The sequence below is a fragment of the Dryobates pubescens genome, chromosome 16 (genome assembly GCF_014839835.1).
Source record: "Dryobates pubescens isolate bDryPub1 chromosome 16, bDryPub1.pri, whole genome shotgun sequence".
In the NCBI taxonomy this organism is placed as follows: domain Eukaryota; kingdom Metazoa; phylum Chordata; class Aves; order Piciformes; family Picidae; genus Dryobates; species Dryobates pubescens.
This window is the reverse complement of record NC_071627.1, coordinates 11,858,643-11,886,614: the sequence shown is the minus strand read 5'-3', so window position 1 is coordinate 11,886,614 and position 27,972 is coordinate 11,858,643. Positions and strand designations below refer to the sequence as shown.

General features: G+C 42.2%; 1 protein-coding gene across 6 annotated transcripts in view; it reads right to left on the bottom strand.

Annotated features, from left to right (window-relative positions):
- The window catches only part of KCNIP1 (potassium voltage-gated channel interacting protein 1), a 379,245-nt gene that overhangs the window by 29,488 nt on the left and 321,785 nt on the right, over positions 1-27,972 (bottom strand). The window contains exon 1 of one of the 6 annotated variants that reach the window (XM_009905752.2): positions 22,557-22,577. The exons of the other annotated variants lie outside the window; for them this stretch is intronic. The gene's annotated coding sequence lies outside the window, so the exon portion shown is untranslated. Of the gene's footprint in view, positions 1-22,556; positions 22,578-27,972 lie in introns of those variants that run through there. 6 annotated transcript variants of the gene reach the window in all.

Below are 27,972 nucleotides of genomic sequence, written 5' to 3'. Positions count from 1 at the left end.
ATAAAGAATGAATACTGAGAGAGAAGTTTTCTCTTCCCAGTGCCAAGGCTGTGGCATGCCTGGGCAGCCCTGGCTCATGAGTATTTGGTTTTAGAGCTGCTCCTCTGTCAGGAGATTTGTTCAGTCACACAAGGAGCCTGGGACAGAGCTCAGGTCACGCAGAGATACCCCACACCTGGGCAGAGGAAGAAATCTGCTGGAAAAGGTCATCATTTGTAATTTATTCTTTTTAAAACTGGTTCTGGGTGGAGATGAAGAGTGGAAAATAGAAACATGTTCATGCAAATCCTATTTCCTGAAAGCTTACTGCCTGGCTAACTGCAAGGAAACAACCCTTTCCCCTGACAGTCTGATGGCTGAAGATGTGACAGGCAGAAGCAGCGGGGCGTCTCTGGCCTGCAGAGAGGGGCACGCTCTGACAAAGATCAGTTGTGCAGGAGACCTGTTTCTTATTAATGGGTAACCAGCCCAGCAAAATATCCTACCACAGCTACTCACAGCATTAATCTATCTGCTTAAACATACCACAAGACTTTTACTGAAGTTTAGAGCAGCAATAACTGCATGGAAAACAGTAACTTGTACAGGTCTCCCACACGTGCTTTGGTAAGGTGCAGAGAGTGCAAATAATGAATACGGAGGCAGAAAGCTCCTCAAAAAAGTGGTACCAAGCCACTGGCCTTAGAAGTGGTTCCCCCAGCCTGGGAATTGCAGGATGAGCCAGGATCAAGGCAAGATACTGATTCCAAAGCAGCATCAGAAAGGAAAACCAGGAGACTCTGTCAAGCCATCAAACTGTGATGCTTTATCAGAAGAAATATCAGAAAGTCTTCAGAGGGCAGTTAATTTATTAACTGGTCATAGGAGACAGCTGAATTATAAATGAAGCAATGGAAATTTTTCTACTTTTTTTTTTTTTGGACTAGGTTATTCATCACAAAATCTCTGATGAGCCAAGACAACACATTACAAATGGACTTATTCTCTCTGAGAATTATTGCTGCCAGTGGTTGTTGTTTTTTTTTCTCTCCAAGTCCCAGATTTATTACTGCTCTGATTTCCATCAACATTGGTGTACTCTAGCTTTGAGTTAGAAAAAGGCTTGTGGAAGAACAATAATCAATGAATACATAATGTGGGAGAATGAAACTATCAGAAAGAATAATTAGTTCAGTGCCTAATTCAGGGATGGGCTATCCTTGGTTTATTATGGGGAAACCAGAACTTTATAGTTGGGCATTATGGTAGGTTGTGCACTGCAGTTAAAACCTATAGCTATTTTTGCCCTGAAATGTGGGATTTTGAACAGGTGGGACTCCATACCCTTGGCTCTGGCTGCAGAACTGACATGAGGATGAAGCAGACATTTGGAAGATGAAGGTAAGTAAACAATGGTGAAAGGACAATCAACTTGAACAACACAAAGCCCTTCTAATGAATGCTCTCAATCACATATACAGTGTTTAAGGCCACGACTGCCAGGGATCACAAAGCTGCAACCTCACTTCAGATTTCTTTATTCTGGGACAGGACTTGTCACCTGGAGATAGAGAATGTGTGCATATGTGTGTGCATTATCTTCTCCTCAACAGCCTCACTGAGCCTTCCAAAGCTGTGCCTCTGCTCCAGCACTGCAGGCTGCTGCTGGGAATATCTAACTGCAGCTGCATCGGCAGCCTCCAAATGAGAACAGCCCAGGCACGTTGGGGTGCCAGCATGGGCCAGATGCTGCTGTGGGCTGCTGCTGCCTGATAGGTGCCCCACAGCCATAAATATGTCAGAAGGGGCTGAAGGTCCCTGTGTCCAAGCCATCCTTGGGCGCAGGAACAGCTTGGGCTAAGTTCCCAAACAGGGCACTGAAACTGTTTAGAATCCAGATTGTTTTGTGGGGGATGTCACTCCTCCCAAGGTGATGTTCCAGAACGAGAAGGTCAATTAAAAACAAAACAAATCCAAAAAAACTTATTTTGCACAAAATGGAAGCTTTAACTATGATTTAATAATCTTCCTTTTGGAAAATCTTTCAAATTTCCCTTCTCACAAGTGTTCAGATTTCATTGCAATACAGGCAGAAGTCATCTCCACTTGCAGAATGTTTGTGGCCAGTGTCTCAGTTCCTTTACAGTGCAAAGGCTCTGGGTAGCTTTCTTCTCTCTTAAGTTACCCAGCTCCATGAAGTGTTGCTTCATTACTGGGGAACCACACAGTGAACAAGCAAGGCTGTAACATATGGATGCTCACAGCTAGGTAGAAGAATCAGTCAGGGTTGGAAGGGACCAGAAGGATCATCTAGTTCAAACCCCCCTGCCATGGGTAGGGACACCTCACACTAGATCAAGCTGCCCAGAGCCTCATCCAGCCTGGACTTAAACACCTCCAGGGATGGGGCCACAACAACCTCTCTGGACAACGCATTCCAGGGCTTCACCACTCTCATGGTGAAGAGCTTCTTCCTCACCTCCGGCCTGAATCTCCCCACCTCCAGTTTAATTCCATTCTCCCTAGTCCTATCACTACCTGATATCCTGACAAGTCCCTCCCCAGCCTTCTTGTAGGCCCCCTTCAGATACTGGAAAGCCACAATTAGGTCACCTCAGAGTCTTCTTTTCTCCAGACTGAACAGCCCCAACTCTTTCAGTCTGTCCTCATAGGAGAGGTGCTCCAGCCCTCTGATCAACCTCGTGGCCCCCTGCACTGGAATTCTGCACAGCAGAAAGTCCACATTATTCACTCTTTCTACTTCATCCTTAAGTTTGTTTCTTACAATAAGCTTTTGTTGTTTTTTTTAAGCAAACTTACTTTGGTTTTGTTTTGTTTGGGTGGTTTGGTGTTTGCTTTAACAGAAAGAGAGGGATTATTTTTCTCAGGCTGAAAAATCATAGAATCAATAAGGCTGGAAGAGACCTCAAAGATCATCCAGTCCAACCTGTCACCCAAGACCTCATGACTACTAAACCATGGCACCAAGTGCCACGTCCAATCCCCTCTTGAACACCTCCAGGGATGGTGACTCCACCACCTCCCTGGGCAGCTGTGGGGGTTTGCTCAGGTGTATTAAAAAGAAAGGAAAAAAAATATGTCTTATTTATTAAATACATTTAACCCTGCTTGGAATCAGCAGTGTGTAAACCAGATTTTGCTGTGTAACTATCAGGCAATGCTGGCATCTGCAGGAGGAGTGAATTTGGGAGCAACTTTCCTCCTGTAATAGCAGACAGGTCAGCTCACCACCATGATGTGACAATTCACCCATGCAAAGGCTAGAATAGGTACAATTTGTCTGGTCCAGGAAGAACTGGAAACACTGCTATTAAATAAGCACACTACAGATGCCACTTAGGCAAAATCACCCAAAAAGGTATCTTCTTCCCAGTCACAGACCTCTTGTTTAGGTTGATCAAAATGTGAAGCATAATTAAGCAGAACATAAGTACCAATGAAGCTGTATTTGTGCAGAAGAAACCACTCTAAAAATATTGTTCCAATACAGACCCATATTTTTGAAGAGGGCATGAGCAAAGGTGCTGAAATGTGTTTGTGCATGTATGAGGCTTTCTGCTGAAGTACACAGTATCCCGCTGCAGGGAGCTGACAGCACTGCCGTACTCATTCAAATTCTTCAGCCCCATCTGTAATTGTGCTTAAGCATTTTGAATGTATACAGCTATAAATCAGGTACTGCTTTTTTATGGACATGTCACTGCCCAGGACTGAGGACAGCTCACAGACTCTTCATCTAAATAGATGTTGGCAAAAGAGAGAGAAAAACCCATCTAGCATAGCAGATTCTTTAGAGTTAATAAGATGCCACTGTGAAAGCAATAATTTGTTTCAAGGCACTTAACAGAGATTTTATTTCCTTACAAGGAATCCTTTTGCCCTTTCACCAGGACTGTACCTGGTCCATGGCGACACTCCCAAAAGCAACTGGTTGAATCAATTTGCTTGGCTGCTACTCCCTCCCTATCCTCCCAGTTGCTCTTCTGCTCTCCCCTTCCTCTGTGCACCTTCCTCCTAAGAGTGCCACAGAATCTCCAGGCTGAGGGCAGGCTGCTGGTTGTTTTAACCAGCTCTGAGCTGCTCCACAGAGAGGAAGGGATTCAGAGCAGCAACTGCCAACTCCCTCCTGAGGATGGCTAACAGATGCTGGGCTGCTCTGCAAAGCCTCCTTAATCCACAACTGTGGGTACAGCAAGTAGCTTCTCATTCAGTATGGGGGCAGACCAAATCTCACTGGAGCATTTTGATCCAGTTATAAGTGTCAGAGAATTAGCAGATCAATTAAAGCATCTTCCCCAGGAAGGAGAGTGAAGCTTTACTAAGAATTTCTAAGAAGTGATTTCTTTTCATTAAGAGGTAGCACTCAGGGATGCAACCCCTTCCAGCTAAACCTTTCCTTCAGTCAGGAGTTCAGGTCTCCTTCCCTTTGCTTGGCAGTCCCTAATGGCCTGCTGAAACCCTAATGGGTACCCATCAAGTTCAACACAGAGAAGAGATTCCTTCTGGCACAGCCATTCGCCACTTGTTAGAGCCATCAAAGAGAAATACAGGCAGTGTCAAGTTGTAAAGGTTTCTCACATGGGTTTCTGTGTCCTACTTAGAAGCATAAAAATCAGGGGACAGGGACAAAAGACCAGACAAGACCAGACACATTGGTACCTAACAGTAAGCAACCCTATAAAGGAGAAGCTAAAACCCAAGCCTGCCACACATATGGTGACAGATCACTAATTTGTCTAAGAATCTTTCTGCTTCTGAAACATTACTTTTTAGACTGGAAGAGGAAGGCTGTAAGGTTTGTAGCTTTCCAGGCTTTCTCTGGCAAGTCCAGAGATCTGGTCTGTGTTCAGAATACCACCAACAGAGACAGATTTGAGCTTAGTAAACATCAGTGCCTGTAAACACTGGAGCTGTTCTGGTTGACAATGGCTGAGGACTTCTGCAGACAGAAAACAAATACACAACCGAGAACATGACCAATGCCAGAGCCAGCTGATTAAATTTTCATGCTGACTCCGATTGCTTTCATTTAGCAACACAGATGTGCAATCAGGATGAGGAGATACAGTGCCCATGAGTACTGGGAAACGGCTGGCAGTATGAGTGAGACTTGGAAACCAATCACTTGGTGCAAATGCCACTCACATGTACTTATCGGCTCTTACCAGTGACTTGGTTTTAAAGAAGCCAGGAAAATATTTTAATATATTACATTTCACAATCCTGATTCTTCCATTCTGTTTCAAGGAAGTCACATAGCAGTCCACACACAAGAGTGAAACAAAGATAGGAGAACATTGCTGAGAACAGTTACTTAAACAAAACAAAAAAAGGAATACTAAAACCACTCCACACATAACTAGGATTACATTAGAGCTTTTTGTCTGAAACATCAGCAACATAAGCTGAGCAGCAGGTCCAATCTAGTCTCTATGAGCAAAACTGTAACAGAGGAACAGCTGCGAGAAGCACATTTAGATGGACATGCCAGAATGGGCAAGCTCAGCCCAGTATTAAGTGAAAAGCTGCTTGGGTGGGTGAACTCTCTGGCTCTTTCCCTTCCATTCTGGACTCTGACATCAAGATGCTGCAGGACCACCAAGAAAGGAAAGCAGTAACCAAGACCCACAACCCGTGTGCTAGTGGAAATCTGTGATCTAGTATCTACCTCAGAAAGCCTGAACTGTCTGTGCAAATGCTTACTCCTATTTATTTTAGGGAGGAAGCAACCTGATATAGTGTGGGGTATCCCTGCCCAAGGCAGGGGGGGTGGTGGAACTAGATGATCTTTGAGGTCCCTTCCAACCCTGACAATTCAGCTTGAAATATTTTAACTGGATCATGTAAAGAATAGAGAAGGAAAATTCCCCTGAATGCTTCAGATTTCAACTTGTAATTTCAATTCCCCTTTTAATAATCTACAAGAAACTTAATAATGCTTTGGTATAATCTCAGAGTATTGGGAAGAGTCAGAGCTTTTCACATACAAAGACATGTAAACAGAGACCCTGCACAGCTGCCCCTCCCAGCCTTAGTAACAAATCTGCAGCTTCACCTTTCTTTTCTACTCTTTGTGCTTAACTTCCTAACTACCTCCACACACTGTCAGAGCACCAGCTGCAAACGCATGGCACTGCAATAGCCTTGTTTGGGGCTAAGCTCAGGGCTGTGAGTACAGCCACAGCCCCTCAGCATTGGCAGACACCACAAGTAGCTGCTTCAATCCCCAGTCCTGATGCTGAGCGGGATCATAGACTGGTACAGCACTGTTGTGGTGGACATAAAATGAACAACTTAAATGTTTTACTCTTTCCACAGTGTGAAATCTCCTTTTAAGAGAGAAAGGATTAACTGTTTAAGTAGTTAAATTAATTAAGACTTAATTAAGATACATTTGGACATGCATCTTCAATTCAAGGTTCCCATGTGTGGATTTAAGAATCATGGGAGAGGGATTAAGGTAATGTTAATTATGTTGCATTTATACTGACTATTTAAATAGCTATCCCTTTCCAATTATGAACGCCTCTAATTCAATTTCTTCCAGGAAAGCAGCCTTACCCTGATATTCTCAAGGATGTTCTTCAGCCAAAAGAAATGCCTCCCTCTACAACTGTAAATTTATTCAAGCTATCTGAAGTGATCTTGGGTTTCAAAACATGGCACGTTAGAGTGGCTCTCACAAGATTTTGAAAGCACAGAGACAACCAGGCACACACAGGTTAGTGGTTGGACAAGTGATGCTTCAGTGAAAAGAGGTTCAGCAGCCAAGAATGAAGCTAGGGCACAACTCCCATTTTGAGACTTGCTAATAACAGTGTGTCCATGATAACTAGGCAAATCAGTGGCAAAGGTGAGCAAGCTTTGACAGCACACCAGAGCAAAGCCATTTCCAAGACTGCCCTTGGGGCCAGTGCAGGGATGCATCCTCAAAACCCAGCTAGGCTCTCACAGAGTTCGGATTATCAGCTTCAGGTCACACTCCTCTTGTTCCTTGCACCTTAATGACTCGCCTTCCCTCTCTCCCACTGCAGATAAGGAAAATCCTTGCCAGGGCTGCAGAAATGGATGTAGGACTGCTCACCTGCTCTCAGGGGAACACCAGAGGCTGATGCTGCTCACAGGTTCCCACTGCAGGGATGGGAGCAGAGAGCACAACTGGCTGCTCTCCACTGATGGTATTAAAAATGATTAAAAACCCCTCTGTTTACAAAACACTTCTTGTGTAATGATGATCTAAGTTATCATTAATGGCATAAGTCGAGGAACTTGAGTTCTTAACCTGGCCATGTCTCTTTAAAACGAATGCTGCTTTCACAGTAGTTAATGACTGTAATTTGAAGATGCATGGTGTGAGGGAAGACTTATTTTTCTTTCTGCTGCAAGGAGAAACTACATTTATTTCATAGAAAAATTTACCACCATTATTTATTAGCAGGCAGAAAGCTTCTGGGTATAATAAAAGTTTGGTACATAAAGCTGCAGCTGCCTGAGGAGAGGGGGAATTAACTGTAATGAAACTGTTTAAAGAGCCTCCTAATATCACTACCAAGAAGAGGTACACAGAAGCAAGAGGAAATCTAGTTATTTATTTATTTTTGGTAAATAACCAAATACTGTCTGCTTTTTCAGCTAAACTCTTATATAGGAAGAAAATACAAGCTTGCTTCTTATCTTTACATTTAAGATGTATACCTGGAAGGAACATTTTCTTCTCTACATATGCTAGTTTGTGTGGATGATACCTGGCTGTCGTTAGCTTTTGTGGGTGCTCCGGCCATCTGAACTTAGTGTTTGGTGTAACATGCTTTGGAAGGCAGTGCAATAACTGTATAATCATGCAAGATTTTAGGAAGATTTACAGCACTCTGACTCAGTTACAAATGAAAAGCTTCTGCACTTGATTAAGAAAAAAAAATATATTTGTTTCACCTGCTGAACTAATGGTGAATGGTGTCTGTAAACTCAGACCTTTGTCTTGCCTGGTCTGACAAGCTCTGCAGGCAGATTCTGCTGTGCAGCTGTGCTATGTGGCCTCAAGGGGCAAGGAAACCCTGGCACAAGTTTATTCAGCTTGACCTTTTTAGTCTGTACAGTTCAGGTCACTGTATGTTTATAAAAGCCAAAATACACTGTTATTATAGGATGCACCTTGGACTCAAACTGCTGGTTTCTTGTTTGGCTAGTAAATAGCTAGCCAGAGCTTTGCATTATAGGATCACCTTTTAAGACTGAAAGACAAGCTGCCAAACTTAAAACATATCTGCACAGCTGAATTATAGATTACTACCCAAACTCACCAGACAATCTTCCATGTTTCTATATTTTTATTCCTGAACAATGTTTCTCCTCCACTCTTTCCCTGTGGAAAACTCCTGAGGTTCACTGCAGATAAATGAAAAAACCAAGTATGGCCTCTGTACGTGAACTTCAGCAACATCCCAGCTGACAAAGCTGGAAGCAAAGTGTTCAAAATACAGGTGAGCTTGGAAAAAAACTAAATTTAAAGATCAGTACATTATGATGAATGCCAGTGCAAGATACAACTGCACAGGACAATGATTACGTGTCAAACGAGACAGTAGTTAGATTATTGCTGCAAATGATGTCCATTAATCACCATGGCCAGCCTGGATCCTAACATTCTTCAAGGTAAGCCACATTTTATTTCCCCATTCTTTATTATAATTAATATTATTTGCATTTAGTCCATCATGCATCCCAGATGTGACTACTGGTAGCAACAGCCTGAACCTGTCTCGCAGTACCAGTATGAACCATCACACAGTTTGTCAAAAGCAAGATTGTGGGAAAAGGGCAAACCTAATCCATAGCTGTTTTGATTAGAATTCTCCCCATAGAATCCTGAAGGCCAAAACACAACATACAATCTCTAGAGATTTCATTACAAGTACAGAGAATGCCTGCAAACCGTACAATGAAATGCCACAAGACACACAACTAAGGCAAATCCTTCCTCCAAGATTTCATATTAATCAAAAAGATCTCATGCCAGGGGAGGTTTAGGCTGGAGGTTGGGAAGAAGTTCTATACAGAGAGAGTGATTGCCCATTGGAATGGGCTGCCTGGGGAGGTGGTGGAGTCACCATCATTAGAGGTGCTCAGGAGGAGACTTGATGGGGTGCTTGGTTGCATGGTTTAGGTGATTAGGTGGTGTTGGATGATAGGTTGGATGCAATGATCTTGAAGGTCTCTTCCAACCTGGTCTATTCTATTCTAACTTCAGTTATCAGCCTTGAAAAGATATATTTATGCCTAAATGAGCTAATTCTGTGTTCTTTCTAAATGAGCTAATTCTGTGTTCTTTCACATTCTACAGCTCCTAACAGGACAAATGGTAGGCACCATTTAATGTGCTGTGATCTTCACAATACAGGCAGAACCTGCTCCACTGTGTATGCTTTCTATAAGGCTAATTATGTGTCTTTTGTTGCTATTCTCCATCAGGAGACACTGTCTCAGACATCAACAGGCAGGTTTATACTTGAGAAAGCTGCAAAATTTGAGAATGAAGTAGATGGAGAGCCTTGTCCAAACCTTACTACACAGTGTCTAGGTATCAGCAGCACTAACCCAGCTGATGCTCTCCAGCATCTCTCTCAATAGAAAACAGACATTTAGGAGGTACAGAGAGAGGTCCTGGGGACTTGTACTCTTCTCATTAACATAAACCAGAAACATGAAGTCGTCAGAGAACTTCAGCTAGAGCCAATGAATGTGAAGCAGGTTTTAAAATAAGACCACATCATTTTACAGCACTGTGATTCCTGTCATTGCTGGCTGAAAGGCAGCAAAATGATAAGCTGGCATTGCAAGACAGCAATCACTTCTTCTCAGGGATGAAGCGCCCTTCACTGGTCTCATAATTTCTGGACCTGAATGGAGGGGGCATGTGGAATCAAGAGAGGTGAAGCCTCTGTACGTATCCAGCATTTTGAAGTGATTGCTCTGGTAAGTACTGCATACAGCTTTGGAGCCTTCAGCACAGGAATGACATGCACCTGATGGAGTGGGTCCAGAGGAGGGCCAAGAAAAGGACTGTGGGGCTGGAACACCTCTCCTACAAGGACACGCTGAGGGAGCTGGAGTTTTTAAGCCTTGAGAAGAGAAGGCTCTGGGGAGACTTAATAGCAGCCTTCCTGAAGGGGGCCTACAAGAAGGCTGCAGAGGAACTGTTTCCAAAGGTCTGGAGTGATAAGACAAGGGGCAATAGTTTGAAATTAGAGAAGAGTAGATTCAGATTGGGTGTTAGGAACAAGTTCTTTACAGTGTGGGTGGTGGAACACTGACCAAGAAGGTAGTTGAGGCCCCCCTCCCTGGAGATATTCAAGGTCAGGTTGGACAAGACTCTGATCAACCTGATCTAGTTGTCCCTACTGACTGATGAGGGCTGGACTGGATGACACTTGGAGGTGCCTTCCAACCCAAACTATTCTATGCTTAGGTAGCTCTGACTCTTTGATTCCATAGCCCACAAGCACAGAGCCCTGCAAACAGAATCCATTTGCTATAGTATTAACCACCTGAGAATGTTTATAATGCTATAGATGGTGCAGCCTGCTTTAATTTAATTCTGGGGGAGGTGAAATTAATGTCTTTTGGCATCTTCCAGACAGCTAATTGGTATATATAAATTATTTAAATTGTTACAGGGTTGTGGGAATATGAATTAAGTTTTCAGCATAAGCAGATAGCAGTGGGGGAGGACTCTGGAAGAGCAGATGTATATGCTGGATCACAAGTAGTCTACATCAACACCATCACACCTGCTAGAGAGCTTACTAAGTTTTCAATCATTTATATATAAACCCACAACCAAACACTATCTCCTTCTGTGCTGTATATACCCAACCTGCACAGCTGCCTTGCCTCCCCCAAACTCTGTTATGCTTCAATTCCTTGACAAGAGCCTGGATTTTTCATCTTGCAGTTCTATATAAATGTAAATACATATCTGACACAACAGAAGAGAGCTTCTGTCTGAAAAGTACTGTACTTTGCAAGTCTTGCATAGATACAATCCTTTTTACTACTTCTCCTGTAGAACTGCAGGTGCAGGGGAAAGAAATAGGCTGTCAACAGTGCCCTGAGAAAATGTTACTGGCGACAAATACAATACTCCAACTGAAAGTCATTATTGAAGTATTGCATCTCTAGAACAGGTTGAGAAGAAAACTGAAGTAAGCTCTACTTTGGCTTCAGACATATAGTTCCTGAACACTTTCAGCAGACAAAGTGGTTGCATTAGAAATTTGTCTTCATTACCCAGACCTTACTGAGGGGACTGACTTCATGCCAAGTCACCTAGCAGGACAGTGGCCAGACAGGATTAACACCCACATATTTTCAACCCTCACCCCAAATTTACACTATGAGACAGCATTTCAACTTCTATGCCCCATCAGAAGGTAGGTAAACACCATAAACAGCTGGAGCAGATATATTCTGCTAGTTTGCTTGGATTTCTAGATTTGAGAAAAAAAGTATTCTAGTGTTTCTTCAGTGATGGAGTTCTTCCCCTACTCCAATGCCTGCTGCACAGAAGGAAGTCACCACATTAGATATATTAAAGCAGACAGAACACAATATCGTACCATCAGCACATGCACTGAATTGCCTCCAAACGCGCCGTAATAAGATCAGTGTATTGTTACAGGAGGCTCTGAGGCGTACAAGCAATTGCCCATTTGAAAGGAAGAGAAAAATGACATGGCTCTGCCAAAGACTATGTGTTGCAAACCTGTAGGTATCTTTAGTAGCTCAGGGAGCTGGGAGGATCAGACATATACAAACTCCTGAAAAAAACCCCAGAAAACCACCACAACTTGCTGGCATTTCAGCCCCTTCAGAAAGACTCTGAAGTCTTCTCCACAGCCACATCTGCCCAGAGTTTTGCAAAAGGACATTCAGACAGATTTAATGTCACAAGAAAGCTTACTCTTGCCTGGTGCTCTCCATATACTCCAGCAATATTCCACAACTTCCTCCTCATCTTCACCAGTCAAAGGATGGCTACATTCAGATGTAGCTCAAAACTCAGACATCCATTCTAACCCTCTGCCATGTGACAGCTCTGACTGCAAGGAAACAAAACCTCTCAGCATCCAGATAGAATCAGAATCAATAAGGTTGGAAAGGACCTCAAAGATCATCAAGTCCAGCCTGTCACCCAACACCTCATGACTACTAGACCATGGCACATCCATCCCCTCCCAAACACCTCCAGAGACGGTGACTCCACCACCTCCCTGAGCAGCCCACTCCAATGGCTAACAACTCTCTCAGTGAAGAACTTTCTCCTCACCTTGAGCCTAAACTTCCCCTGCTTGAGACTTTGAGGCTTAGCTTTTAATTCAAACTATCTTCAACTTGTGTCTCTAAATTGCCAGTACATTTTAATTAAACTTATCGGCAAAGATGTGCTTCACAGAGCATTGTATCTGTCCCCCCGATGATTAGTAGATAAGGACAATTAGAGATTAGACTGGATCCTTCACATTTGTTGACACAACACAGCTTTGGTGCTACTATACATTTGTAAGAAAAAAAAAAAACAAAAGAATGATCTTCCTGTGAAAATGAAATCCCTCCAGATTACATTGAAAAACTCTGCTTTAACCTTTAGGAGGTTGGGTTGGGGTTTTTGGACTACATTGTTTTGGACCCCTGCCTGCTAAACAAAGTAAAACCTGCATGGGAGCTATACACAATCCTGCCTGAATTCCCCATTGCTGAACTGCTCTTCCATCCCCAAATACATGGGAGAAGAATGGCCTTGAAGAGGAAGAGACAATAAGCAGCAAGAGAACGGAAAAACAGGTTCACCAAGTGTACACCATTTGATCTGTTCTCCCTCAGTTACAGACACTGAACATCAGCCAAGCAGCCTGACATCACTAATTACCATGACTGACTTCCATAGGTTATAAATTAAGGTAGCCTGAACAGCTTCTCAGAAATAAGCTTTGCACTAGGAGAGCATCTCTAAAGATGCTGCCATTCAGTTTAGAAAGTGCTGTGCGTGTATTTTCTGTAATACATACACACACACTAACTTTTCCCTCAAACAAGCATCTGCTTTGCAGGTACTGCATACCCTAAAGGCCCCAACCTTTCTCTGCCCTGACTGTATTTGCTTTCATTCCAATCTGATATGATGTGGATCCACATCTACAAGTGCATTGCATGGCATTAGATCTTCTCTCTTGTGCACTGCATCCTGGAGCATGCTATTGTGCAAGGTGGATTTGAGACAGCGTGCTCCAGGCCATGTCTTTTGCAACTCTAGAATATAGGCAAAACATAAGTTCCTCCTCTTTAAAAATATGCTAGAACAGCTTATCTCAGGGGGGGGAAAAAAAAGGTCTTATAAAAACTGCCCACATAGTCCCCTTTGAAGTTATGCTTAGTAAAATAACTCATTAAGATAGTTAGCTCGCTGATTCATCACTATCACAAAGGTCTGCACTTTTCAAACCATTAACAAACTTCTAAGTCAGCTCAACGTCCAAGTTCTTCAAACACAGGCACAAAGCACAATAAGCACTTCCACTTCACAGAGCAGTTTACTTTTCTGCTCCCCCTCTAGCATTCTGTCCATCCCACTGGAAACACCCCTCTCTTCTCCTGGTCATCTGCTGCAGTATTTTGTGGAGGACACCTCTATATTTTAAGCCATGCTGACCCCTCCAAAGCACTTACATGGAGACTCCTACACTTGGGCTTTCTGTTGATGGCATTTATCTCGATTTATTAAAACATGTGGTTTGTTCTTCACAAGGAGGTTGTTGCTGCTGGTTTTGTACAGTCCTACTTCACTCCTGTGTCTTTCACCGCTACACCCTAAGGAGCCCTCTTCACCAAAATATGAATGACAACTAAAATAGCAATTCTTGGCCTCTGTGCTCACACAGTTAGGTATTATGCAAATGCTGCTTTTGTCCTGCAATGCTTTCACTAGACGAAGGGCCTGGTGATGCTGAGGCATTTTCGGAGGAGGAAAGCTTGTCATGCTGCACAGGGAACAACAGTATTGGTCAGAGTTTCTAAAAGATAATCCAACACACAGGGCTGTGTGGGATATCACCCATCATATTGTCCTGTTTTCCTTCTTAACTTTCCAGGACTGGCAATCGCTGTTTTTTCCCCTACTGCCAGGAAACAGATTCCAAAGGCAGGACTTTATTTTGTCCTGGCAGGGACAAACAGCTAGGGAGATGGAAGGATTACAATATGTAACTTCCCATATTTCATTCCAGTGCTCAGGACATACTGGAATAACCAATGATGCATGCTTACAAGTATGGGTCACTGAATTGTCAAAACTGCAGCAGAACAAAACTAAAATGATATAGCACATCCTTCATCTGAGTAATGCCTTTTGGCCCTGTCTCGCATACCTTTCTCTTCTGGCAGATAAGGAATAGTTTGCAAAACCGCCCTGCAGTAGATGACATTGTCTGGGTAGCTATTCAGAGGGCAGCACTCAGCAGGGATCATCAGCAAAATGACAGGAGGGGTCGTGTGTGACTCCACTGAGGTATGGTCAATGTACTTACTTCCAAGCTAGATGATCAAACAGGACAGGTATCATCCCATTGGAAAAGGCTGCAGGAGACTTGACAAATCTGAGAAAAGGCCTGAAGGTAACTCGATGGAGTTCAGTAAAGACAAATGGAAATGGCTACAAGTTCCCCGGCAGAATAAACCACACAAATACAGCTGGACAGGCTGCAGAGCTACGCGTCATGATGGGTCAGAAGCTGAATAAAAACAACTGCCTTCCTGTAGCTGCAAAGACAACAAGCACTTCTCCAGAAGTACAAACAGGAATACACCCTGCCAGCTGTGTGAAATAATCCCTCCTCTGTGCTCAGTGGCAGCTCCCAGAAACATCTGCATTAACAACAAATACTTCAGGTAAGAGTAAGGGAAATGATCTGAGGCTAAATCACGTAATATGGAAAGACCAAAAGAATTAGAGTTATTTAGACTGGGAAAGAAGAACCTGAAGGAATATAACACCAGTGGTGGACTGAAGACTGAATTGCTGCAAAATGTTAACTTTTCTGTACTAATCTGTGCACAAACCTGGTTAGAAGGAAGAAGCTGCCAGACTATAATTCAGGATCAGTACCACAGTTTATTTCACTCCCCCTTCAGAATTAAGAAAATGCAATACTGTCACTTGGGAATTGGGCAAATAAGCTTCTGTCTGAAGAGATCTTACAATTTTTGGCCACAGCTTTAACAATCTTTTTCATAAAGATTATCATCTGCTAATATGGTTTAGGAGACATGATCATCTGCCAGCTTGCACTTCTGAGTACTTAATTGTCCACTCTAGGGTGACAGATAATGTGAGACCAGCCAAGCTAGAACAGGGTTATTGTATTGACTGGTTAGCATTAAGAGGAAGAATTAAACAAAAGTAAGTTTCTGATTGCTTAAGCAGGAAAACACTAAAGCAACCAAGGGGATACTAATTATCTACAGGGAAGCCTCTGTCTCAGACTATATGCTAAAGACAGAGTAAATGTTTGGAAAAACCTACACTGGAAAGTAGCAACTTGGATGGGCAACCTGATCTAGTTAAGGATGCCCCTGCTTACTGCAGGGGGGGTTGGACTGGGTGACCTTTGGAGGTCCCTTCCAACCCAGACCATTCTATGTAACTGTTCTCAGACACAGAGTTTGTGTTAGTCTTGAACACAGAAATTCAAGTAAGAAAAATGCTCAGAGTTTAGTGGCTAAGCTGCAAGGATAGGATAGCCCCAGAGCAGAGAGTAGAAGAGCAGAACTTCAGGTCTGATCACAGGTTCTCTAAAGCAATGACATTTATAACCTTTAGTAAAACGCAGAGGGACGTTAACCTAACAAGGTGCAAAAGAAAGGGTGGCATTTCAGATGAATGGAGACAGCCTACCCAGCTTTGCCCCCTGCAGGGCACCCCTGATGCCATATAAACACTGGGATGTGAGCTCCACAGCTCTGATCACACTGCAAGGATGCTGAGGGACAAAACCCTACAAGAGCATAACGGAGGCAAAACAGCAGCTGCAGTAGCAGTGGAAACAGACTGTGTATCTAGATTAAATCTGAAAGCCAGGCAAGTGTGACATGAAGAGCAGAGGTGAGCTGATAAGCCACCAGAAAAAGAAACACACCAGGCAGTTTTACACACACAAGGGAACACAGGACAGAGAGCTGTGAAACAAGGGAAGCTATACTACAACGTGAACACAAATGAATAAGAAATTCCTATTTTAAGAAAAAGGTTAGCAAGAGAGTGACTATGACAAACACCCAAGTATAAACAGCAGAGCAGTGCAGTGTGCTCCGGCAAACACGCAGCCATGAGTAATTGCAGCTACTAACTGAATCACTCCAAAGATTCAGAGAGCTGAGGCTGCTAAAATGAATCCCCTCTAGTTAAAAGGTTAGAATTGCCTGTCTGAAAGAGTGCTGGACACTAAAGGCTTCACTGCTTAGACAGAACAACTCAAATTAAGTTCCTTGGGGAGCAGAATGACTGCAATTAATCCACAATGTCAAAACCTCTCCCACTCCTTAGCAGAGCTGAAGCTGATAGAAAAGCCACAGAACATCAGAAGCAGCTGTCAGAAGCTAATCTAGGGAGACTCCTTAAGCACTAGCAAATGCCACGAGTTCTGGGAAATCAGAAAATGATGTGCAGCAAACAAAAATCACTTCATCCCCAGTTGGGAGCCAACAGCTCAGGCTGCATCAAGGTTACCAATCATCAGGAGCTTCTGAGACAAACTCTGTAATGAAGTCTAGCAGCTATCTAATTGCATGAGAAGAGAAACTTTGAAAACTCAAAGTGCTGCAACAAATATGGAGATGTAATTACAGGGAACCTGCATAATTAGGTGGAATAACTTTTTAAAAGTTAACCAGAAATAGATTATAACTGCATATAATGTTTAGACTCAAGGTGAGTTTAGACTCGAGGTGAGGACAAAGTTCTTCACAGAGAGAGCTGTTAGGCATTGGAATGTGCTGCCCAGGGAGGCGGTGGAGTCACCTTCCCTGGAGGTGTTCAAGAGGGGATTGGATGTGGCACTTGGTGCCATGGTCTAGGAGTCATGAGGTGTTGGGTGACAGGTTGGACTTGATGATCTTTGAGGTCTTTTCCAACCTTATTGATTCTATGATTCTAATGCACTTCCCCACATTTACATGGAGAAAACACTATACAGGGAACACACAGACAAGATATCAAAACCCAGGAACCCTCAAGTAAATTTTGGCTGCACAACTCAAGTTCTGTCTCATGGGTACAGATCATGCAGTGTTGTTCTGCCATATGGACATGAATGATATCCTCCTGAGGCAAGACATTGCTCAGAAATACCAAGAATAAGCAGTGCCAATAGTGTAGGCATTTATCTTCTGACTGCTTCCCTTTGTAATGTGGGACTTTATCTTGAAAGTTACCAAGGTGTCTGAATCAACTGGACATTGGGAAGTGTGCTACACCTATGCAAACATGGACATGTGAACACAATGCTATCATCATATGTCCGTGGTCAAAAAGCTCAGATGTTCTGAAATTTATAATCCGCTACATGTTTGTTGTTTGTTTGGGGGCTTTAACACTTATCTTTACTGCCATATCTCAGACTCAGGATCCTGCTATCTCTAGCTAAATAGTAACTAATTGTGTAAACTCTCAGATCAATATTCTGTGAAAACCATGAGATCTAGTGAAAATGCTGGCCTTCAATAGTTGCAGTAAGAACTGGAGCTCAAAGTGTTGATCTGCTAAATGGATCCAGCTCCCTGCACTCTCATGAGCAGAGTCACGAAGACACAGCCCTGCTTATCCCTGGCTAGTGGCAGAGGCTCAGCATAACTGAAAAGAAATCACTGGGATGGCGGTAAAGAAATGCACTACTTCAGCCATGACATAGCCTCTGCACCATGCAGCATTAATAGGCTGAAGCCAACTTTTTTCAGTCTCTATTATCTCATAGCTGAGCACCTTCACAGGTGTTACATTGGAGAAGAGAGATTCCAGCTTTCAGTTTGCTCAAACCTCTTCCTCTCTCTAAAGTGGGTTTGAAGTTTCCATCTGAAGCTAGAGGAAAGAACATGCTCTTATAAGAGCTTTCATATAAGAATTCCACATTTGGATTAAGCAATACCATATCAAATGATAAGAACAAGGTAGAATATACTTTTCACTGTAGATTGGTTAGCACCTGTAGCAGATGGGCAAAAACTGCCTTGTAGGTAAGCTCAGGGAGTCAGAACAGGATCCCTGGGGTGTCCCTTATGCAGAACTGATCTCCTCTGCAAAGGCATTAATGCTTACTTACTATTACATCAAAGCATACAGTACCACATGAATAAAGTCAACATCAAGTATGATTTATCTTTGGCTATTCCCAAACCCAGCACTTGCAACAGAGTCACAAGGAATAATAAGACAGTTTGAGGTGACTGGTTACCAGATGATAAATCTTCCCCTTCTTTGTGGTTTCTTAGGATCCAAACTTGGGCAGAGTTCCTGCTTTGGGATTTAGCTGGTCTTGTTTTGAACTCACCTGCTGACAAGTAAAAGCACTATGAGGAACAAGCCTCTACCGAAGTCTGGATTACCCCAAGGGTTACTTGATACAAATGTCTACCTCCTCCATATACCATTGTGTACTGCACACACCACATGAAAACAAGTGTACTGAGAAAGAGCTGGAAGCACTCACTCTAGTGATGTTAGAGGGAAGTGGCTTTAAGATCTCATCTCCATTGAAGATGATATTAAAATTATTTCTCTCAGAGGCAATTGAGATCTACCAGCCAGCAGTGCATTTTGACATACTGTTGAATTATGTAGAGACATACAGGAACAACCTCTGAAGCATCTGAGATAGCTGATTTGTAAATCTATTTCTTCAATCATTAAAAAGAAAAAAATAGTTGAGCATCTTCTTCTAATCTTCTGTCATAGAATAAGTGACTATGACTAAGGAAAGCAGGTTTTGCTGCATTAAAAAGCTAAATCTCTGACAACATGTTTGATGGCATATTTTACTCATTTGCAGGGTTTTGTACCCTGCCATTGGTATTACTGAACGGGTAAAGAACTAGTCCAAAAGCACAATACATATTTGCTCTGGATCCCTTTAATCAGAAGAAATATGATTTATGAAAGCTCAAAGGGTACCTGGAAGATGGATGGATGTTCTGCAGAGAAACTGAGTTAAAGCCAAACTCATAAAACAAATGTACAGCCAGAATTTACTCAGTGTACAGAGGCAGCTTTTGGACTCCAGTCAGAAGTCAGGAGGAGGTTTCATGGAATTTTTTCCCAAGTTATATGCAATACGTAGCTAGTGGAAAGCAATCTTCATCTCTTAGCTCGCCCTTTTGGGTGTGATGTGTGCAGCTCTGAGGAGCTGGACACTAACCTCTCAAGCTTTCTGACACAGCATGAAATGGCAGCAAGGACGCAGCCAAACAGGAAACTCCAGAAGATAAAACAGCAGGGGAAGAGTAAAGTGACAAGTCATCAACATTTCTGTATTTACTAGCATCACCAAAAAATTGCACTATGCTTTGCACAACCTTTCTCTTTAGTTAAGCAAATTTTGCCTCTTAATTACATCCAGACACTACTCTTCCCACCCCCTACCCCTTGTTTGGAGAATATTTTAATGAGGAATTCTGGAAACCACAAACAGTGCAAGTGGCAAAATCTGATCTCACTGGAGCTCTTCTGTTTTGCTGAGTTTTGGGGGATCATTTCATGCAGACTCATTCCACCTGCATTTCAGGTGGAACAAATGAAAAATAAAGTTATTTCATATTGGTTGGATATTTTGTTAAAGAAAGCACAACAGTTTTAGGTTGTGCTCAAAAATAAAAGCTGCCACTGATATCTCTGGTTTCGACTGTTTCTAGTCAAAAAGCTAATAGCAAGAGCAAGACCTCACCTCTGGAGTGTAATGAACAGAGAAAGTGGAACTGAGCAAACATTCAGCACATTCTAAAACTTCACATTTGCCAAATGACTGTCTACACCAGTTCCCTTTTCTTAATAATTGCTTCTTCTGTTAGAGTAATGGAGAATCTGCACTCAGGTTTTGGGTAAGCTTAATTTTGGATGGGGTGTGTGTGTCCCAAACAGGACAAAGGAGCAGTGTGTAAGTCAGCCTGTTCCATTGACAGCAGACAGACTCACTCTAGTTCTACTAGCAAACAAGAATATAGCCAATTCCAGTGGTTCATTTTAGTGCTATCTCACAATGCTCTGAGAAAGCACATGGAATTTCTAGAGGTTTATAAATAAAAAGTAGTGATCTTTTTTAGTGACTACAAAGATGTTAGAAAAATTTGTGTTGAAATACAAGCACCCACTGTAATTTACCCATCAATACTTCCTAGCACATCGAAGAAATCACTTTAATGCTGCCTTTAAAGATTTCCAAGTGATGGCAACTGCACGACATTAATGTAATGCAGGTGGTTACACATATGTAATTCTGAGCACAGTTTACAGAATCAGAAGGAAATCCACAAGCTCATATAGAAATATAGAATGGTTTGGGTTGGAAGGGACCTCCAAAGGTCATCTAGTCCAACACACCTGCAGTCAGCAGGGATATTCTCCACTAGAGCCTTGTCCAGCCTCATCTTGAATATATAATTAATGAGATATATACATATATATATATTTATCTTGGTTTCCAAGTGAACTATTTTGCAGCCAGAAAGAACAAATTCCTAGAATGATTATCCAAAGCTAGGAAAGCTTATACTATCATGCTCTTATAGACTGTCAGTTATTCCCTCAGGAACCAGGTGTATCTGTAATTCTGACTGGTCCCTTACAAAGAGTGAAAAGAAAATGCTCTGCCTCCCATACCTGTACGTTCTGAGTGATTAGTGACTGATGTCCACAATCAAAATGCAGCCAGAACTGTCCAATGAACACAGGTTGGGACCATTTGCTCACTTCCACTCATTTAATCCTTGAGCAGACAAGTTTCTCACTTGTCACACATTTGGCTTTGCTGGGGAAACACTGGGGAAACTCTTCTGGGGAAAGCAATTGCTTGGAAAAGAGCAGACACTGGAGTTCCAGTAATTAGGTCCGGAAAGAGGTATAAAAATTGTCTTGCAGTTAAACAGGTAGCAAGGCAATTGCCCCAGCATTTGACACGACAGCTGATTTTTAAGAGGAGGACTTCTGACGCCATTACTGGAAATGAATGGTCATTGTCAAAGATCTCAATTCATTTGCAAATATATAACTGAACTCCAGTGACATTCTAGGAGTAAAGGAAAAGCTCCCATGATATTCATTTTGTAATGAAGAATAGCAACATTCACGAAATGCCAAATACATGCCAATTTATATCTTCTCTTAGTCTGAATAAAAATACTTTTATTTAGGTTATTTTTCCATAGTTTTACCTTATCTTGCAAGAGGATTTGTAGGATTTTGTGACAGCACGGAGTTTACACTAGCAAGGTTAAAATTCCATCTGTTTTTCTTGCTTTTAATACTGTGCAGTAAAGCATATTTTGTATGTAAACATCCTCTACATCTACTCAGTATTTTGTCACCCTCAGCTTAGGCGTATTTTAAAGAGATCACCTGAATAAAGCCTAGAGAAGCTTGTCAGTTAGTGACTGAGACGAGAATACACTCAGTGACTTGGGGAGCCTGCTATTTTTTAAAGTGCTTCATCAAGAGTTATTTTATTTCATACTTCAATAGCTACCTACATCTCTTCATGAACAGACAACACGATCCCTAAAGCTCACTTAATTGTTAAAGCACATCTGGCTTTATTCAGCCATGAAAACCTCTAAGAAAGAAAAAAAGTTCATTATGTTGGCAAGATGAAGAGAGACCAAATCTTCCAGTTCAATAGGTAAAACAAGAAATATTTCTCTCTAGATTTATTTTTTAAGGTTTTTAGCTTGTTTGTTTTGTTTGCATTTTCCTTCTGGTTACTTTGCTGAAGTGTCTGGAATAGCAAATGCAGAGAAGTTTTGTTTAATTCACATTTTCCCCACCGTGTCTTTAATCTGAAAATGTCACAACAGAATTGTTTTAGGTAGCCATACGAAATCATGCACCTAGTTATCAGCTGAGCTTTCAGTATCTGAAGAGAGACTCTCCTTTTGTCACGATGGTATTAATCTATCTTCAAGAGAGAAAAATAATTAACAGTAAGAAAATTTGATAAAATAATACACAAGGAAAATAATAATAATAATTAAAAAAAAGTAAGAAGAAATAAAATCATCACACCGTCAGATTCTCTCTGGCTATGGTAATGTACCAAAGGCAAACAAAAGTCCTTCATAAAGCATAAAGCATAATTCCTTCCTTGCAGCCAGTATGATTCTTAATAAAGGTGAAGACAACATTGAGAGTCAGTGCCCTGACAGACAATGCTATCCTTCCCACAGCCTATCTGCTACCTACAGTGGCTTTACTGAGACAGATTAAAACAAAAGTAAACAGGAGCTGGAAAACTTGGAGGTTCTCTTACCATCTGACAAGTCAATTAGCCCGAGGTAGTGCAAAAGTTTCAGAGAGGAGCACACCACCACCACAATCCCTAAAGTCTGGAGTCCCTCCGACTCGCCTTTAGTCCACATCCTTTAAGGCACCACACAGACAGGGGCTGGTGTGCCTGCAAATAACTGGCAGACATCTAAAGCTGAGAAATCCTCCGTTGGAAGCTTTTCCTCTGGCTGCTCAGCTAAGTGTACAGCACATCTCCTTCCCCCCCCCCCACCCCCTGCCGCCCCTCGTTCTCACACTCCCTCCTTTTCTCAACCTCTTCCCCACTCTCTCACTTGCCTATTTTTTTTTCCTTCCCAAACAAGCAGGGAGTTTCTACCCCGACCAGCTCAGCACTGTGCTGCTAACCTCAGCAACATCTCACGCTGTTCATTTTGAGAGATTTTATTTTTAATATCTGTGATACCAGCCCACTTCTGCAGTAAGGATTTTCCTCAGTAATTCTGCCCATGCAGATGCTTTTTGCCAATGCCTCCTCTGTACTCTGTACTATGAGAACATATGTTATAGGGAGGAAAGGAAGGGCTTTCCCTTTCTTAATTCCTCCCACTGCCCCCATGCTAGGATATACATAAACATGCCCAGGACCTACACAGCAATTGTATTTGTTAGCAACAAATTCAACCTCTCTTCTTCCGAGTTAGCTGTTGCACAGCAAAGTATGCTTTCACTGACATTGGACATCTACCCAGGCACCAGCATGGACTAGTGCTGGCCTGGAATAAAAAGTCTTTGCATCCTAGATAAAATGGACATCTGCACTTTATACTGGTTCATCTTTGCAATCTTTCACTAGCACTGCAGGCTGCTCTCAAGTTAAGTCAGTTACATATTTCTCCATTATCACCACAGATGAGTAAACACTTGGCAGAGTCAGTGTTTTATCAGGGTGGCAGATGCAAGATTGCAACACCAGACAGATTTTTCAAGCAGGATTTTAGTTAAAGATGCTGATATACCCCATACAGGACATTCAGAAGAACTGAGATAGTTAATGCTTTTTATTTTACAGGACTCAGAGGCTGTCATTTCCCCACACTCCCCTCCACAAAAGCAGGAGCTCTCTTCTCCCCCAGTCCCAAAGCATCAGTGCAGGATTGCTTTCACCCTACCATACCACTCCCTCACCACTTCTGATGTTCCTCTCCCTTGAGCACTGCTGAACAACAACATCAGGTGCAGCACCTCAAAGGGATTTTGTGTATCACCTTAACTAAATAATGCACTTGAATTGCTTAGAGATGTTCACATTAAAGGCAGGTTGAAGGTGCAGAATACTTGTACATACTTGAGTGATCAAGTCAACAAGGAATGAACACTTCATCTGAATTTGAGCTTTGTTTCTGCTTGCAGGTGGCCAAAGAAGTGATTACACTTGAAGAAAAACACCCTGTTATTTGTGATGGTTCTGTGTCATTGACATCTACCTATCCAGAGCTCAGCTTCTACTGAAGAATACTTTGGACTGAATTTATTTATTCCCCCCCCAGTTCTAGCACCTGCCACATTAGGTTTTCATTGCCTGGCTACAATACCACATTATGGTTCATATTTCCCAGTTTAACACATTCAGCTCTAAAACTATAAAAAACCCCTCCAAACACTACTGTCAAGTCTTGCCCAGATAAGGGGAGGAGAACTTGAAGGAGATGTATGTGATGAACAGAGCTCAAAATATTTAAAATAAGGGCAAACACCACCACATTTTTTGGCCAGGTATATTGAGCACAAAGAATCATGTTCCTTCCTGTCTATAGAAGAGGTGTCTGACAGACTCCCTGGCTGCCTGGCAGACTTTTCACTGTTTTCTCACATGTCTAAGTTAATGGATCATAAAAAATGCACAGACTTAAAGAACCCACCTTATCCACCCACTCACTCCCAGGCACATCATTCACTTGCAGGTACATCTCATCCCTAAGTTTCTTCCCAGCAATGCATGAACCTCCTGAATCTACTAACTGCCATAAGCAAGACTTAAAATGAAACAAATAGACAATAAAACCCCACAAAGGATGATATGATGAACAATGAAATTCAAGAAGCTTGGCTTCCTATAGGTCTGCCTGGCAATTCTACAGTTCTCCCATCATGATGTCAGCCTCTGCATCCTCTAAAGCCTTGCAGCAGCACCATGGGACAGAGCATAAAGAGCTGGTAGTTCCATTGTTTGTGTAAGTGCAATTTATGCCAAGTCTCACATTTTTGATTCTTTAGGTGTTCCTGATAAACTCCAAAAGAACATTTGGTTCTGATCCCTACTCTTGCTGCTTGAAGATTACATGCATGCCAGGAGCTCAGAATTCATCAGACAGTATATCTATTGCTGCCAAAGTCAAGTATGATTTTTGTGAGGCTGACTTAGTTTTTTAACAGGTTTGGAGGGAATGTTGAAGGAGAAGTTTCCCATTCAGGACCTTTAGGCTGACTTGGGATCACCTTGAAGGTAGCAGTTCTTCCTGGACACCTCTTCTTCACTCTCATTCCTCAAACCAGCCAATCAGTTCACTATTCACTTGGTCATTACTGCCTCAAGCACTAGGGTTCCTTATCCTAGGGACATGTGAATGTCATGTTGTGCTTACTTTCTATGGAAATTGCTGTGGTTTCCTGACAGGCAGAGCACCAGGTCCCTCACAGTATCAATAAGGTTGGAAGAGACCTCAAAGATTATCGAGTCCAACCTGTCACCACAGACCTCAAGACTAGAGGTGTGGCACCAAGTGCCACATCCAATCCCCTCTTGAACACCTCCAGGGATGGTGACTCCACCACCTCCCTGAGCAGCCCATTCCAATGGCGAACGACTCTCTTGGTGAAGAACTTTCTCCTCACCTCAAGCCTAAAAACCTGGAGCCACACGCTGACCTACTTTTATGCTATACAATTAATTACAACAAATCAGCTTTCTGCTGCTGTTTAACATTCACATCAGAAGCGACTGACTAAAGAGTTGGCAATCAATGTCTTATGGCAGGCAAATCCTATGAACCCAAATACTCATCTGTTTTCCACACTGGAAGAACTAATTTAAGTAAAAGACAGCACCTGTCTTCAAAAACACACCTCCAGCTTGCACAAGTAGTTACAGCAGCTCTCATTCTTTACTTTAGGATTGAGAAAAAGCCCAAACCAATGCCAGATAAAAAGTGGGATTCAGAGTTTTTGAATTTTTACACAATAAATATTCTACAGCCCAAAAAAACCATTCTGCAGGCCTGCAGCAGCTTTTGGATCGATGCTTCCCAAACATCCGTAAATCTGCTGCAAAATACATACTGTTATCCTCAGAGAGGGTAGCTCAAGGGACTAAATTATTTTAACTGGAATCACACATAAAATAAATAGCACAAACTACAGTGCCTGGTTTTCTTCCACAGCCACTGAACAATAGCTTTTGCAGAAGAGCAGCTGGAAGAACACACTTTTGTAGTTATCCACACGAGGTTAAGCTCACCAGTGAAGCTGTAAGCTCTATTTTTGCCAAATCCTAAAAAAGAGGAATTTAAAAAGCCAAACATTTAAAATACCAGATGCCTTGGTAATGGAGATAGATGTTCTTGCTAATGCCTAGAATACATATCTCTCCCATGCAGCAAAAGGGGTTGAATGCCTCAATTAACTGTGAAAAAGGTTTATGCCGGCTATGCACAACGTGTGCCCTCTGGGAACATAAGTAGGAACTTTAGAAAGATCAATCAAAATAACATGTAATGAAAAGGATTCTCTGGTAATAAAAGAATTGCTATGATGAATCATATCGGTGATTTATGTAATCTCTAATCAGCTCTTAAAATTGGTTGGGGGGAAAAATACATCTTGTGGAGGTGCAAAAAGCACAGCAAAAGAGAAACTCTTATTCCGCACAGCAAAGGGCTTCTCCCTCCGACCAAGCTATTTGGAATGCATTTTTGCTTTCAAAGAGGAGAATTTGCCTCCTCACCTTGTTTTAAAACAAATGCAGCATGACATGTTCTCATTACCCACACCTTTCAGAAAACCCCAGTGATATTCCATGATTAGCCTCATGTAAACCCCTAAATATTAAGATTCTGTCATTTTGATTGAATATTCCCTTGCTCTTGAGTTATGATAAAGAATAAACAGGAACATCTGATTGATTCTTCTTGTACAGTTCATTATTTCAAATATCTCCAGGACACCTCTGTTTATGAGTCTCCTGATACTTGGCAATCCTGCATAGTCTTCTCTCGCAGCTATTGTCCATAAATCCATTTTCATTGCAGATCTCTGAAGCCCTTCCACTTCTGTGGTATTTTAGAAATGCTATAATGAGATCATTCACAGTATTGCAGGTGGCTGCAGCAGCAAGAGTATGAGTATTACTGTTCCATACATATTTACCCAATATGGTTTCTTTTGTGCATGCAAAAAGTTGGTGGGTTTTATTTCCATTTTGATTTTAAGCAAACCAAAAGGAAAACTAGGACTTTCTCATAAGTGATTTAAAACTTACCTCATCCCAAGCAATGATATGAATTTCTTAAACTGCAGCTTTTGATTAGCTTGCCTTGATCAAGAGCCAATCATCTGTCCTGGTCACCACAGGTGATTCAGTCCCTTTGGTGTTTCTCAGATTTCTCTGGATCCGACTAGCCCCCTAAGTGATTTGTGCCATCTGCACATTGTGTGGACAGAAAACCTTTGGTTGATAACTGCTGACTAATTTCAAAACTGTTCTGCTCTGAGTAAATTCACAAACTAGATATTTAAGCAGCTGATGGTTTAGGGCCCCCATATAAAGTCTGAGCAATTTCCAGTTAAACTAACAGCACTTTGGTGACAGTGAGCTCAGGTCTTTTTGCGTTTGCACCACTACAATTCCACCCTGAACCCTTTGCCTGCAAATTAATTTGGCTTCATACCAGACTTGCGTTTCTAGGAGTGGTTTTGAAAGTCCAGGCTAATTACCAGTTATTGTTTCTGTCACTAGAGATACATTGTGTATAATGATAGGTGAACCACAAACATCCCATTAGTTGGCTTGGATAACGCAGAAACTTTGATTCTTTTTTATTAGTGCTGCACAGGGAGCTGGCAATAAGGAGCTGAGCTCAGTCTGCCCTTTTTTCACTGTGTGAGTGCAGGGAAGTAACCAGCAGATGAGTCCTAGTCCTTACAGGACAGAAACTGTTCTGCTGTAACACCACCAGCTATAATTCCATCACAATTTCCCCTCTTAGTTCAGTTACTCAGATACATGTGAAGGAGTCTTCGCTTTACAACTATCTTCCAGCATGTTGGCAATGGTAGGATGTTATTCGGTTTAAGGGGCCATGGACAATCTCCTGCAGATAAGCAGGAGGATCCCACACCTTTTTCCTCTTAGAGGACTGCCTTGAGCTAGTGGTTCCCAGTCC